A 14621-nucleotide genomic window follows, 5' to 3' on the forward strand; every position below is an offset into this window, starting at 1 on the left:
AAAAAAATTTAAATGCCGGCTCTAATATTGAAAAAATAAAAGATATCATTCCTATAAATTTTTAATTTTAATTAGAATAAGTAAAATGCGCTCATTTAAATTTAAATAAAATGGGATATGGGTCAAGTAAGTTTGCAAATATGATGTATATGTTCACTTGCTTATACTTTGCATTGGGTGTGGGTGACAGCCTGTAAGCAGGCAGGGTCCTTATACCCTAAGCCTTAGTTTTAAGACTAAGCCTTTCCCACCCTTTTAATTCTAAACTCTTCTCAACACTAGGCTTTTCCCCACACCCTTGATTGTTGCATGATGTGGGGTGGTGTGCTTTTATGAGGAATCCCATTTATGCCTCAGATAAGTGACTGTATCAGAGACTTCCTTATTTGTATATTGGCTTAAAGGTTTTGATTTCTACACTATGACATGGGGCAGACTAGGGGCTTGATCTCTCCGTTCCCACTATTAGCATTGCAAGGAGAAGCAACCAAGATGGTGGAATGCTGAAGGAGAAGCCAGTTTGTGCAGAGAGAAGGAGATGGGGAATAGAGGTAAATAAGGCTGGTGAAGTAGAAACCTTTGATTTTAAGAATACTCGAATAAGTCAGTGGCTTTGGGAGCCCTGAATGGAAAGGGAAGTGTTTTTCCATTGTGCGTATTACTTGCCCGCCAAGTGCGAGCTAGGATTAAAGATAATGGTTCACCAGTTCTGGCTCCATTGTTTCATTACTGACTGTTTGAATCAAACCTGAATCTGCATGGGCCAGGCGGCTGTGTTGGTGACCACATCTACTGGTTTTATATTTGGCGTAGTCTGTGGCAAGATTTGAATCAGATTGGTATGGAGCCGCCACCACTTTTGAGTGGTGGAGTAGAGGACTGGCTGCTGTTATGGTTCCCCATGTCTGTCCTTTTAAGGACTGTAGGCTGGCTGACTTTTACAGGCATGTGTGAGGAAACCGAGAGCTCTGTGGAAGAGGCTGCATGGGACCTGCAAACCGGGCAGTGGAAGGAGATGAAGCACACCTGGGAAAAAGAGATGCTGATCCTGGAGCTAAAGCAAGCACTGGAGGAGGCCAACCAGGTTCATGAGGTTCGCTGGGAAATAGAGCAGCTGCTGAAGAAGGAATCACAGGTTCATGAGTTGCAGCATGCCCTCAATGTTGTGGAGAGGCAGCAGCGATGGGAGGCCAGGGCTGAGACTGCAAGACACATAGAGAAGAAGGCAGCGGTGGCCCGGGGCTCGAGCCTGGTGGCGGGAGTTGGCATTTCCAGTTTCTCTTTGGAGGATGAGGAGAATCGGGCTGGAGTTGCAATCTGCAGTCTCCAGAAGGTGAGAGCCCAGCAGCAAGGAGTACCTACTACACCCCTGGTAGGTCTGTGATTTTGGGACACAGGGGTAGATACCATCATGTTCTCCAGAGCAAACATGGAAATGCTGACTGCCATTGCCACATGCTCCTCCTTGGGACAGTGTAAGACCTGCCAGGACAGCAGGAATGAGGGGGATTGCTGAGGCCCATGTGCATGGACTGATTCCTGGACTACGACCAGAGTGGGCACCGGCTCCTTTGGTGCTTGGACTTACAGATTTTGGATAATGTGAAATACACTGATGGGGGTGGGGGACAGCTTTCCTGGAGGCCCTCCCCTGCCCTGGGAAGCTTTATCCATGGCTAGAAAGAAGTTGGAGGACATTTTGTGCTCTTGGCATAGTGCTCAGATACTGGTGAGATTTATCTGTGTAATTATTAAAATTGTATAATTTGTTATGTTCTTGTACTTTGTGTAATGTGCCTATTTTCCTTGTACAGGAATACCTGTGCTTTAGATTGTAAGTGAGCAAAAGGGGTAGAATGTGGATCCTAGAGACTTGCTAATTTGGCCAAACTGCTGCAAGCTGCAAGCTGCAAAACTTGAAGTAGTGTGGATTTGCTTAATATAGGAAAATAATGAAAGCCACACTGGAATTTTCCAGCTTTAATATACTCTTTATTTCGCATGTTAATTAATGGGGTAGAAATGTTTTAATAAGTATGGGAATGTTACTTGAAAATGCATTACTATATTTTGTTAGAAGTTAACATAAAGTCAAGTATTTCTTACAATCTTTAAAGTCAAGGTATTATAAAGTGTGCCCAACAAATGCTTAAAGGTCATTTGTAAATAATATACAATAAAAAGGGGGGGGGAGAGTCATATCCTGGAACTCCTGCAAATCTTTTTTTATCATGCTTTTTAATTTAAAAAATTTATTTTGAATGCTGATGAACAGGGTTATTCAGCAGCTGAATTACCAAACCTCTTTCTCCTGCAAACTTCTACCCTCTTTTATTTGATGCAGCTAATAACGCTGTTTTGTCTTTTTCCAAATAGCTCCAGATATACAGAAAACATTTATATAGGTGGAAGAGGACCCTCAAACCCCTCAGCGATATCTTCTGAGCATGGCTTTTAAGGTCTATAATGACCAAGAGGAACAGAAAAGGAGCCAGAGCCCAAAAAGATCAGAAAAATACCAGCTCTTGGCATACACCCTTAAAGGCTTCAACACCCTGAAGGGGTTTCATAGGACTCCATCAGGGCCCTGCTTCAAGAGTGGAAAGAAAGTCATTGAGCTAAGGCCTACCAGTCTTCTTGGCCCCCACCAGGGACATGCCTTTGCTATGGGAAAAAGGTGCACTAGAAGGTAAGCTTCCTCCTCCCTCCTCTAAGGGAGGGTTCTCCCTCTTCCAGTCCTGCTCCAGCCACCCATGACCTGTCCTTGCAAAGCCTGCTGGGACTTGCCACTGAAGGCTAAATGTGCCCAGGGCCATTGGCCCCTTCTCACATCTTTGTGGACAAGCCTAGAATATTTCTTCGAAGTAGCAGGTAAACTGATCTCATTTCTTATAGACATGAGGACCACTTACTATGCCTTGCCTGAATATTTGAGTATTTATTCATCCCTCACAGATCTCTGTTGTGGGTGTTGATAGTCTTATTTCCTGCTGCTTTGTTTAATATACAGTATAGTGTCTCCTTTATTCCTCCTGCCTCAATGCCCCATGCCAATTTAGGTTGGGACCTGCTCCTAATTTAGATTAATTTACCTCTGCCAACCATCATAGTGTATCTTAAGGTTCTCTTCACCATGCCATGGTTGCAGATCTCCAGGGAAAGGCCCCCTGGGTTCATCTCTCCAGTTTAAAGAAAACGGAAGCTTCATCTCCATATGTGCTGCAGACAGCTTTTCCAGTCTACCTGAATTGTTACCAGCTAGAAGCAGTGGTCATTGGGATTTGGACTTTAGCTGCAAAGTATGGAAATGTGACCACAACTCCAGTGCCTTGTGGACTTTTCCTGTATGTGTGTGACTCCTGCTCCTTGGGACAGTTCTCAGACTGAAGCAGGGTTGGGTTACATTTAAAAATAATGTGAAGCCTGACCTGTGGTGGCGCAGTGGATAAAGCGTCAACCTGGAAATGCTGAGGTCACCGGTTCAAAACCCAGGGCTTGCCTGGTCAAGGCACATATGGGAGTTGATGCTTCCAGCTCCTCCCCCCTGTCTCTCTCTCCTCTCTCTCTCCTCTCTAAAATGAATAAATAATAATAAAAAAATAATGTGAAGCGGTGATGGTGTCAACATGGACTTGGTGAAATTACAGTAACATGTTAATGACATCTAAGACTGAGAATTTTATTTTAGGTCCTGTTGTATTAGTTAAGACTTTGCTAGATAATCTAATAGGCTTTAATCACTTCATTGCATTTGGACACTTGTTGTAGTATCTGTTAGCATTGGCTATTTTAATTTTTTTTTTTTTATATTTTTTCAGTCTGCTTCCAAATCTGAACATCGGAATTCAGTTGAGTATGAGTCACAGCACACGAATTGAAGTTTTAAAAATACAGAAGGGGGGTCTGTTGGGGACTGAAATATAAACAGGGTATTTTTGCAATCTGGATTATGTCTAGAAGACAGAGGTGTTAGGCCCAACCCCCCACCTCACCTGCCTAGTTAACAATGAGCTATACCTGATTCTCGCTTGTCCCACCCATGTTCTCCAGAGCAGGGTGAGAGCTAGTTTCTTATTGGTGTAAAGTTAGATTTAAATGGTATGGTGGGGGTTGTCTTTGAGTTGTCTTGGAAACAATTGAATTGTTAATGGACCACGATTTTTCCCTGAATAAAGACAGATGTGCTTCTAGGGGCTGCCATTTTATTGGCTCAGGAACAGTAGAGACTGTTCGCTGTGCTGTCCTCCTGAACCCATCTGTATGTATATATATTTAAGTCTCTTTCTATCATTTATTCAGTTTCCTACCTTTTTTTGTTCTAGACCTCATAATAGACTCATCACGGCTGGACTTCAATACCTGCCTGCCTTTCTCCCTTTGAGTGACAGCTGTTTACATCTACATAAAGCTCCCACTCGGGCTCCCTTAGGGGTTGATCTAGTAAGCCTGGCTGGCTGCAGTATACCGCACCAAGCACTTCTAAGTAATCGTGCTGCAGCTTTCCCTTCTTCACTGGGAGCAGTATTGCTGGATTTAAAGTGGTACACATCTCTATTACCAGTCTTGGGTTTTCACATAACAAACTCTGCTACTTAGTGAGACAGGTATTAGTAGCTACTGACATCCTTTGGCATTCATCAGAGTCACTACAGCATGTGGCTCCTGCATCTTTTGATCTTGGCCCAAGGTTAATTTGTCTGCCTCTTTTACCAGCATACATCTGGCTTCTAGGGCTCTCAAGCATGATGGCCACCCTTTTTTAAATTTTTTTATTTTTTACAGAGACAGTAAGTCAAAGAAAGGGATAGACAGGGACAGACAGGAACGGAGAGATGAGAAGCATCAATCATTAGTTTTTTGTTGCGCATTGCAACACCTTAATTGTTCATTGATTGCCTTCTCATACGTGCCTTGACTGCAAGCCTTCAGCAGACCGAGTAATCCCTTGCTTGAGCCAGAAACCTTGGGCTGAAGGTAGTGAGCTTTTGCTCAAACCAGATGAACCCTCCCTCAAGCTGGCGACCTCGGGGTCTCAATCCTGGGTCTTCCGCATCCCAGTACGATGCTCTATCCACTGCGCCACCGCCCAGTCAGGCTATGATGGCCAGCCTTTTGCAATCCTTTCTAATTTCTTGAAGAGGTAGGCTACTGGTCTATGCCATGACCACAAGCCCTGTGTTAATACATCCACAGTTGTCTTGCTCCTCTCTGAGACATACAGCACAAAAGCTTTTTCTAGGTTAGAAAGACCTAATGCTGAGGCAACTTGTAATTCCATTTTAAGAGTCAGTAAAGCACTCTTCTGTTTCAGCTTACACTCTGAGGGATCGTCTCCCCCCCCCCCCCCCCCCATGTAACTTCATAGACCGGTTTGGCCAGAACTACAAAGTTGGGGATCCAGAACTTTGCACTACTGGCTAAACCCCTCTATGAAGTCACAAAGTGGGGAGAAAAAGAGCCCATGTACTGGGGGCCGGAACAGAACTGTGCCTTTCAAACTTTTAAAAAGGAATTACAAGTTGCCTCAGGACTAGGTATTTGTAACCTAGCAAAACTTTGTGTACTGTATGTCTCAGGAGCAAAACAGCAGTGGGTGTATTAACCCAGGATTTAGGGTCATGGCCTAGACCTGTATAGCCGACGTCTCCAAGCAATTAGATGGTGTTGTAAAGGGCTGGCCACCATGCTTAAGAGCCTTAGCAGCCACTGTCATGCTGATACAAGAGGCAGACTAATTTTAGGACAAGATCTAAAGGTGTGGGTGCCACATGCTATAGTGACTCTGATGAATGCCAAAGGATATCACTGGCTCACAAATGCCTGGCTCACTAAGTAACAGAGTTAATTACGTGAAAACCTACGACTGGTAATAGAGGTATATAGCACTAAATCCAGCAACACTGCTCCCAGGGAATGAGAAAAAGCCACAACACAATTGCTTGGAAGTACTTGATGTAGTATACTCCAGGCGGCCGGACTTGCTAGATCAACCCTTAAGGGAGTTAGACTGGGAGCTGTATGTGGACAAAAGTAGCTTCTTCAAACTCACAGGGAGAAAGGCAGGCAAGGTATACAGTACCGCCACTAACACACACTACAGAGGTGTGGCCTGTACCCCAAGGTACTTCCACTCAGCGGGCAGAACTGATTGCCCTGACTAGAGCCTTAAAGCTCAGTGAAAGAAAAAGAGTGAATATCTTTACAGATTCCAGTTTTGCCTTCCTCACTCTCTAAGTACATGGGGCAATTTACAAAGAGAGAGGACACTTAATTGCTGGGGGCAAAGATCTTAAATATCCAGGAGAAATTCTCCAGCTGTTGGAAGCAGCCTGGAAGTCAAAACTAGTAGCAATGACCCACTGCCGAGGACACCTGAGGGAAGAACAGTAGAAAAATGGCAGAACAGATGCAGAGCCAAAGAGGGCTTCTACTCTGCCCTACCACGAGGCTACTATAGCCCCTCTGACCTCTTGGGCCCCAGAACTGTTACCCAGATATTCTGAAGGAGAGAAAAGGTAGATGGAGAATGAAGCAGCCGAAGAGGTAAAGGGCGGATAGCTGCAACTTCCAGACGGTAGAGTTGTCGTTCCCCACCTGTTGGGTCAGCAATAGTCCAAGCTTGCCATGTTGCCTCCCATCTGGGACAAGAAAATACAGAAAACTGCTAGGGAGATATTCCTATATCCGTCTCTTGGCAACTCTAGCCAAGAAGGTCAGCCATTGCAATCTTAGGAATAATTACGAAGTTCAAACCAACACACAAGAAAAGGATATAACCAATGAAAGCACATGGATGGACCGGAACCCGCCCTTTTTCATTTTTTTCTTTAGATATAGACCCGCCTCGTGAAGCGGCCGACCAATTGCAGAAGCGCTCATACAGTCAATAGTCCAGCCCGGGTTTTAAGGCAATGCGCACGCGCAGTTTGCCAGAAACCCGGAAGCGGCTATAGCTAGGTCACGCGGGGTCTGGTAACGATCTTCCTTGTTTAAACATGGCGCTCCCGGTCCCCAGCCTTCCACGCGGGAAGCTGGAGGGTCGCTGAGGACGCCGAGATCCCCGCTCCCGAGCTCCCAGCGGTGAGTCCGGAGTCTCGGTGAGAGGCCCCAAGCCCGCCTGCTTCTCCCCGAGTGGGGGCTCCTGGGGAAAAGCTGAAGCTGCCTCACACGTGTCCCCCCACCGTCGGGCGTGGGACCCCCCTGCCTCGGTCCCGAGGGGGCAGCCCCCCCCCCCCACACACACACATCGCGCAGTTTAAAGTCCCGGGAGACGGACAGTGTGCGCCCCTCTCCCGCCCGGCCTCTCTAGGCGAGTACAGCCCGGACTGCCTCCGCCACACGGCATGAGGACCTGCGGGCCCCCTCCTGCGATTCCCCCCATTCAATAAGAGGCCCCGGTCCTGGAGGAGCACACTCTTATGGGGCGGGGATTCGGGCGAGAACGCGGGGTCCGCAGAAGAGCCCCCTGCCCGGCGCGGGGAGGGCTGTGTGGGAGTGGCGACAGCGAAGGGGCTCTGGGGACGCGCAGAGCGGGGCTGGGAGGGGTCAGGGGACGGAGAGAGACACGGGAGGGGAGGAGAGGTCAGTGAGGGGCCATGAAGAGACGGCATTGTGGGGTGCGGGTAGGGTGGGGGACCGGACCGCGATGGGGAGAGTGATAGTAACCGGGGAGAGGAGCGTGAGGGGAAGAAAGGGGAGAAATCCCAAGAGAGGGAGGGGCCTGGAGAGAAGGGTGCGGGGAGGGGGCTGGGGAGCAGAAGTGGGGATAAAGAAAAAAGAATTTATTTTTTTGCCTAATGGATTTACCTATTTTTTTTTTTTACACATCTCACATGTATTTCCTTTTAAAAATAACATACTGAGATAAATCTTAGTATGTTGACTGTAAAGCCAGTAGCTGTGGGCACCATCACAGCTGCCTTGCCCACGGAGGTTCGCATTTGATTTGGACAGACAGTAATGAAATGAGGGAGCCAAGAACTGATGGGCCATCATCTTTAATTCTAGCTTGCATGCAGCGGGCAAGTAAAAACACACACTGGGCTCCAAAACCTACTCATTCAGTGCTCACAAAGCTACTGACTTAGCCGAGTTTCCTAGAATCAAAGGTTTCTAGATCAACAGACTTATTCACCTCTGTTCCCCATCTCTTTCCTTCTCCCTGCACAAACTGCACACACTGGCTTCTCACTCAACACTCCGCCATCTTGGATGCTTCTCCTGGCCTCCTCCACGTGGCCTTTCTCTGCTCTCCTCTCTAATGTTAATTGCAGGAACCAAGAGAGCAAGCTCCCTGTCTGCCCCATTTTATAGTGTAGAAATCAAAACTTGTAATCCAATATACAAAATAGGGAAGTCTAATACAAAGTCACTTATCTGAGGCATGATGGGATTGTACCACCCCACATCAAAAAGGGTGGGAAAGATTTAGTTCTAAAACCAAGGCCCAGGCTACAAGGATCCTGCCTGCCCACAGCCCACCACCAACACACAATATAATTACACCCATTTCAAGCATAAGGGCAACAAAAATCATCACCTGGGAGACAGGCTTCCACGTGGGCAGCGCCATCTTTAAAAAAGTGAGCATAATATATTTTATCTGCCCAACATTGACTATGTGCTTTCTTGCAGTAGTTATTAAATTTTAAATAAGAATTGATTCTATCTCATAGCCACAGCGTATAATTCTTTCCCCCCCCCCCCTCTGTTAAATGAAAAGCAGGGAGGCAGAAAGATGATACTGCATGTGTCCCTAATGGGATCCACCTTGAAAGCTCACTAGGGGGCGATGCTCTGCCGTTGAACTGTTTTAGTGTCTAGCTATTCTAGTGCCTGAGGTGAGGCCATGGAGACATCCTCAGTGCCTGGGGCCACTTTGCTCCAATAAAGTAATGGCTGCAGAAGGTGAAGAGAAAGAGTGAAAGAAGAGGGGGATGGTTGGAGAAGCAGATGGTTGCTTATCCTGAGTTCCCTTACTAGGAATTGAATCCAGTACTTTCACACAACAAGGCAATAGTATACTGCTGAACCAAATGGCCAAGGCCATAACCAGAGCTTATAATTCTTTGTCAAATATGAGTCAGTCTCAAATTTAAAATTTTTGATCCTAGAAGTTGTTACATTAAAAAGATTTCATATCGTTTTTCTTTTAAATATATCGTGTCAAGTTTAAATTCTAAGCCCTGCATCCATTCTAGTTTCTTTCATATGTTGAAATGGCCATTGGTATTTAGTCAACTATATTAGGTTAATTTTGCTCTTGGTAAGGATGTCTGATCTTAGCAGTCAGAGCCTTGTGTCTTGAGTTCATCAGATGTTCAGCAGCTTTTATTATGTGATTTCTTGAATTAGTGACTGAAAAAGAGAACCCACTTTCATAGTATCGAGAAGTGTGAGGTGTGCTGTGTCTGATCCCCGTCAGCCAGTGCTGTGGAAACAGCTCTGAGGGAGCAATGCAGGCAGCGTAGGGACCTAGATAAAGATGCCGTATCCTGGGCCCCACCTGAGGAACCACAACTTAGAGTGGAGCCCTCATCCCCAAGGAATCTGCATGCTTATTGAAGCTAAACCATTTCCCTCTGGGGTTCTATTATTAGATGGTTTGATTTTTAAGAATGGAGATCACCTGCACCATCCCCCTCAAACTCAGTTGTTCTGGGTAGAGCACCATTGTTGTTTTGTTTAGTTCTTTAATCAATTTGGAGAGTAGCTAGGGTGAGAGAGAGAGAGAGGAAAGAAAGAGAAATAGAGAAAGAGGAGGGAGGTGTAGGAAGCATCAACTCCCATCTGTGCCTTGATCAGGCAAGCCCAGGGTTTTGAACCAGCAACCTCAGTGTTCCAGGTCTACACTTTATCCACAGCACCACCTCACGTCAGGTAGCATTGTTGTTTTTATGAGCTGCTCCAGATGATTTTAGAGTGAGCCCAGGAATTAGCAGGAAGGATCCTGCATGCATTTGTTTTTTTGTTTTTTATACAAAAAATTTTATTACAAGTCATAAGTATCCTGACCAGGTGGTGTCGCAGTGGATAACATGTAAGACTGGGATGTAGAGGACTCAGGTTCAAAACACTGAGGTCACTGGCCTGAGCATGGGGTCACTGGCATGAGTGTGGGATCATAGACATGACCCCATGGTCGCTGCCTTGAAGCCCAAGGTTGCTGGCTTAAGGCAAGGGTCACTGGCTTGAGTAAGGGGTCACTGGTCTGCTGTAGTCTCCCCTTTCCCCATCAAGGCTCTTATGAGAAAGCAATCAGTGAACAGCCAAAGAGCCAAAATGAAGAATTGATGCTTCTCATCTCTCTCCCTTACTGCCTAACTGCACCTCTCTGTCACCCCTCTGTCACATCGAATGAAATCAGTCACAGAAGTAGAATTCAGCTCAGGGAACAAGTTTCAGAGACTAAATAGGAATCCTCAGAGCTTAGGAGAGTGGGGAGGCACAGACATGCTCCTGAGAGGAGAGTGTACCCGGGATGCATTAGTGAGAGTGGGGAGCAGGGATGGTCAGGGGAGGTGACAGGGTGTTGTGTTGGGTTTGGGCGTTCAGGAGAGCAGCGCCCGTTCTCATTGCTGTGGGAACGTGTGGACGTCTGAGGGAGGACAGACAGGTGAAGACAGGAAAATAACACAGTGTGGTCTCCCTGTAGGAGCACTTGTGGCTGACTCCAGTGAGGAAGGACAGGAGAGTGTGGCCTTTTCAGCGTTTCCAGGTCCTTCTGTCTGTGACTGTGGTGGAAGTGGATAGAGGGGCTGTGTGGACACCTGTGGTGGCACATTCTCGAAATGCAGACTTGACTCCTCAACATATTGTCACCTGAGAAAACAAGCAGGAGCAGGACCAGGACAGAATGGCTGCTTCTCAGGTAAGTGATGTGTCCTGGGCAGAGGCTGTGTTTGCTTTTTCTCCAAATTTCAGGGGATTTACGACCCTCAACCTTTATTTCTGTACTTCTGATGTTCCTGCCTAGTGTTGTTGTTTCCATTTACTTATTTTTTTTTTTTAATTTTATTTATTGATTTAGGATAGTAGGTAGAAAGATGGAGGCAGAGAAAGAGGGGAGAAGTGGGGAGAATCAACTTGTAGTAGGGGCTTCCCTTATGTGCCTTGACTTGGTAAGTCCAGGAACCTCAGCATCCCAGGTTGACGATTTATCGACTGTGCCACCAGTCAAGCTTGTTTTCTTTCTCTCTCTTTTTTTTTTTTTATATATATATATATATATATATATATATATTTTTTTTTTTTTCATTTTTCTGAAGCTGGAAACGGAGAGACAGTCAGACAGACTCCCGCATGCGCCCGACCAGGATCCACCCGGCACGCCCACCATGGGGCGACGCTCTGCCCATCAGGGGGCGATGCTCTGCCCATCCTGGGTGTCGCCATGTTGTGACCAGAGCCACTCTAGCGCCTGAGGCAGAGGCCACAGAGCCATCCCCAGCGCCCGGGCCATCTTTGCTCCAATGGAGCCTTGGCTGCGGGAGGGGAAGAGAGAGACAGAGAGGAAAGTGTGGCGGAGGGGTGGAGAAGCAAATGGGCGCTTCTCCTGTGTGCCCTGGCCGGGAATCGAACCTGGGTCCTCCGCACGCTAGGCCGACGCTCTACCACTGAGCCAACCGGCCAGGGCTTTTTAATATTTATTTCATTGATTTTAGAGAGAATGAGGGAGAGAGTGGCAGAGAGGCAAGAACATTGATCTGTTCCTGTATGTGCTCTGGGCAGGGATCAAAACAGTAACCTCTGTACTTCAAGACCATGCTCTAACCTACTGAGCTATCAGACTCTTTTATTTGTCATGGTCAGCGGCTTATATACTTCCCTCCTTTGTCTCAGAGCCTTCTGTGCCTTCTCTCCATGCAGGCTCCCTGAGAGTGTGAAAAATTCCCACCATGAATTAATCACATTATTATTATTATTTAGGTAATTTAACAGGGTGACATTGATCAATAAGAGTACATAGGTTTCAGGAAAACACCATCACAGCATTTGAATTATTGAGTATGTTGTATTCCCATCACCCAGAGTTAAATTATTTCCTGTCAACTTATACAGTGTATTCGTAAAGTGATGGTGCACTTTTGACCAGTCACAGAAAAGCAACAAAAAACGATAGAAATGTGAAATCTGCACGAAATAAAAGGAAAACTCTCCCAGTTTCATACCTATTCAGTGCAGTTCGATGTGGGCTCACGCACAGATTTTTTAGGGCTCCTTAGGTAGCTATCCCGTATAGCCTCTACAGACTCGTCACTGACTGATGGCCTACCAGAACGGGGTTTCTCCACCAAACTGCCAGTTTCCTTCAACTGCTTATCCCACTGAGTGATGTTATTCCTATGTGGTGGCGCTTCCTTATAAACGTGCCGATATTCACGTTGCACTTTGGTCACCGATTCGATTTTAGTGAGCCACAGAACACACTGAACTTTCCTCTGTACCGTCCACATCTCGACTGGCATGGCCGTGGGCGGTTCTACTCTATACCCGGTATTACATCATCATCTGCGTATGCGCACATGCTGCCACATCATCCTACAGAAACTGGGAGAGTCTTTCTTTAATTTGGTGCAGATTTCACATTTCTGTTGTCTTTTGTTGCTTTCCTGTGACCGGTCAAAAGTGCACCATGACTTTATGGACACATTGTATTTGTCCTTCCTCTTTATACCCTTCCCTGCACCCTCCCCTTATTCTTCACCCCCTCATCCCCTCCTCCTGGTAACCACTTTTTTTCTCTCTCAGTTTTCCATCCCAACTATGTATGTAAATAATTCTTAGGACTGATGTATGTATTTCACTCAGCATAATGGTCTCAGGGTCCATTCATGTTGTTATAAGTGACACTATATTATTTTGTGTGTGTGTGTGTGTGTGACAGAGACAGAGAGAGGGACAGATAGGGACAGACACACAGGCAGGCAGAAAGATGAGAAGCATCAGTTCTTCGTTGTACCACCTTAGTTGTTCACTGACTCCTTTCTCATATGTGCCTTGATGGGGAGGCTACATCAGAGCGAGTGACCCCTTGCTCAAGTCAGGGAACTTGGGAACAAGCTGGTAAGCCTTGCTCAAACCAGAAGAGCCTGTGCTCAAGCCGGTAACCTCAGGTTTTTGAACCTGGGTCCTCCACGTCCCATTGCGATGGTCTATCTACTGTGCCACCGCCTGTTCAAACTATGTATTATCATTTCTTATGGCTGAGTAGTATTCCATTATACATCATCTGACCCTATCCTCTATTGAAGGACACTTTAGTTGATTCCTTGCCTAGGCCACTGTGATTTATGGAGCGATTAACATGGGGCTGCACGTGTCTTTATGTATGAATGTTTCTGAGTTTTGGGGTAGATACCCTGTAGAGGAATAGCTGGTCATGCTAGTTCTGTTCTTAATGTTTTGAAGCCTGTCCATACTGTCTACCACAGTGGCTGTGCTAGTTTACATTTCTACAAGCAGTGAATGGGGGTTCTTTTTTCTGCACAGCCTCTCCATACTTGTTATTACCTGTCTTTTTGACAGTAGCCAGTCTAACAGGTGTCAGGTCATATGTCATTGTACTTTTGATTTGCATTTCTCAACTAGCGAGTGAAGATGAGCATTTTTTTTTTTTGAGCATCTTTTTATATATTTGTTGGCCATTGGTTTGTCTTTTTAGGAGATGGGTGTGTTCAGGTTCTCTCTCTATTTTTTTAATGAGATTGTTTCCTTTTTTGTTTCTGAGCTTTCTGAGGTCTTTATTTATATTGGATATTAACCCCTAATAGGAGCTGTTTGTAAGACTCATTTGTTTAGTTGGCTGTTTTAAGTTTCTTCTGCTCTTTAGAAGCTTTTCAGTTTGATATAGTCTTACTCATTTATTTTTTGCCTTTACTTCCCTTGCCATTGGGATAAATTCATAAATTGCTCTGTATGGTTAAGGTCGTGACTTTAGTATCTATGTTTTGTTTTATGTAATTTACTCTTTCAGCTCTTTTTTTTTTCTTTAAAGAGACAGAGAGTCAGAGAGAGGGATAGACAGGGACAAACAGGAACGGAGAGATGAGAAGCATCAATCATTAGTTTTTTCGTTGCGTGTTGCAACACCTTAGCTGTTCATTGATTGCCTTCTCATATGTGCCTTGACCGCGGGCCTTCAGCAGAACGAGTACGCCTTGCTCGAGCCAGTGACCTTGGGCCCAAGCTGGTGAGCTTTTGCTCAAACCAGATGAGCCTGCATCCAAGCTGGCGACCTCGGGGTCTCAAAGCTGGGTCCTCTGCATCCCAGTTCGATGCTCTATCCACTGCGCCACCGCCTGGTCAGGCTCTTTCAGCTCTTATATTTATATTTAGGTCTTTTATCTATTTTGAATTACTTTAAAATACCTCTGGCTTTGTTCTTTTTTTTCCTCAGGATTGCTTTTGAATCCTGAGGTTTTTTTTAAGGGTACATACAAACTTGGTGATTTTTTTGGTTCATTTCTTTAAAAAATGACTTGGGATGTTGATGGGTATTGCATTGTTTGTTTATAGCTTTGGGTAATATGGCCATTTTAACTATGTTGACCCTTCCAATTCACAAACATGAAATATTTTTCCATTTTATTTTGTCCTTTTTAATTTCTTTAATAATGCTT

The 14621-nt window shown here is 45.6% G+C and overlaps 1 protein-coding gene across 4 annotated transcripts in view; it reads left to right on the forward strand.

Annotated features, from left to right (window-relative positions):
• LOC136399334 (zinc finger protein 91-like) overlaps positions 1-14621 on the forward strand; it is a 944498-nt gene that overhangs the window by 159414 nt on the left and 770463 nt on the right. The window contains exon 1 of one of the 4 annotated variants that reach the window (XM_066374396.1): positions 6958-7080. The exons of the other annotated variants lie outside the window; for them this stretch is intronic. The gene's annotated coding sequence lies outside the window, so the exon portion shown is untranslated. Of the gene's footprint in view, positions 1-6957; positions 7081-14621 lie in introns of those variants that run through there. 4 annotated transcript variants of the gene reach the window in all.

The sequence above is a fragment of the Saccopteryx leptura genome, chromosome 3, assembly GCF_036850995.1.
Source record: "Saccopteryx leptura isolate mSacLep1 chromosome 3, mSacLep1_pri_phased_curated, whole genome shotgun sequence".
Classification (NCBI taxonomy): domain Eukaryota; kingdom Metazoa; phylum Chordata; class Mammalia; order Chiroptera; family Emballonuridae; genus Saccopteryx; species Saccopteryx leptura.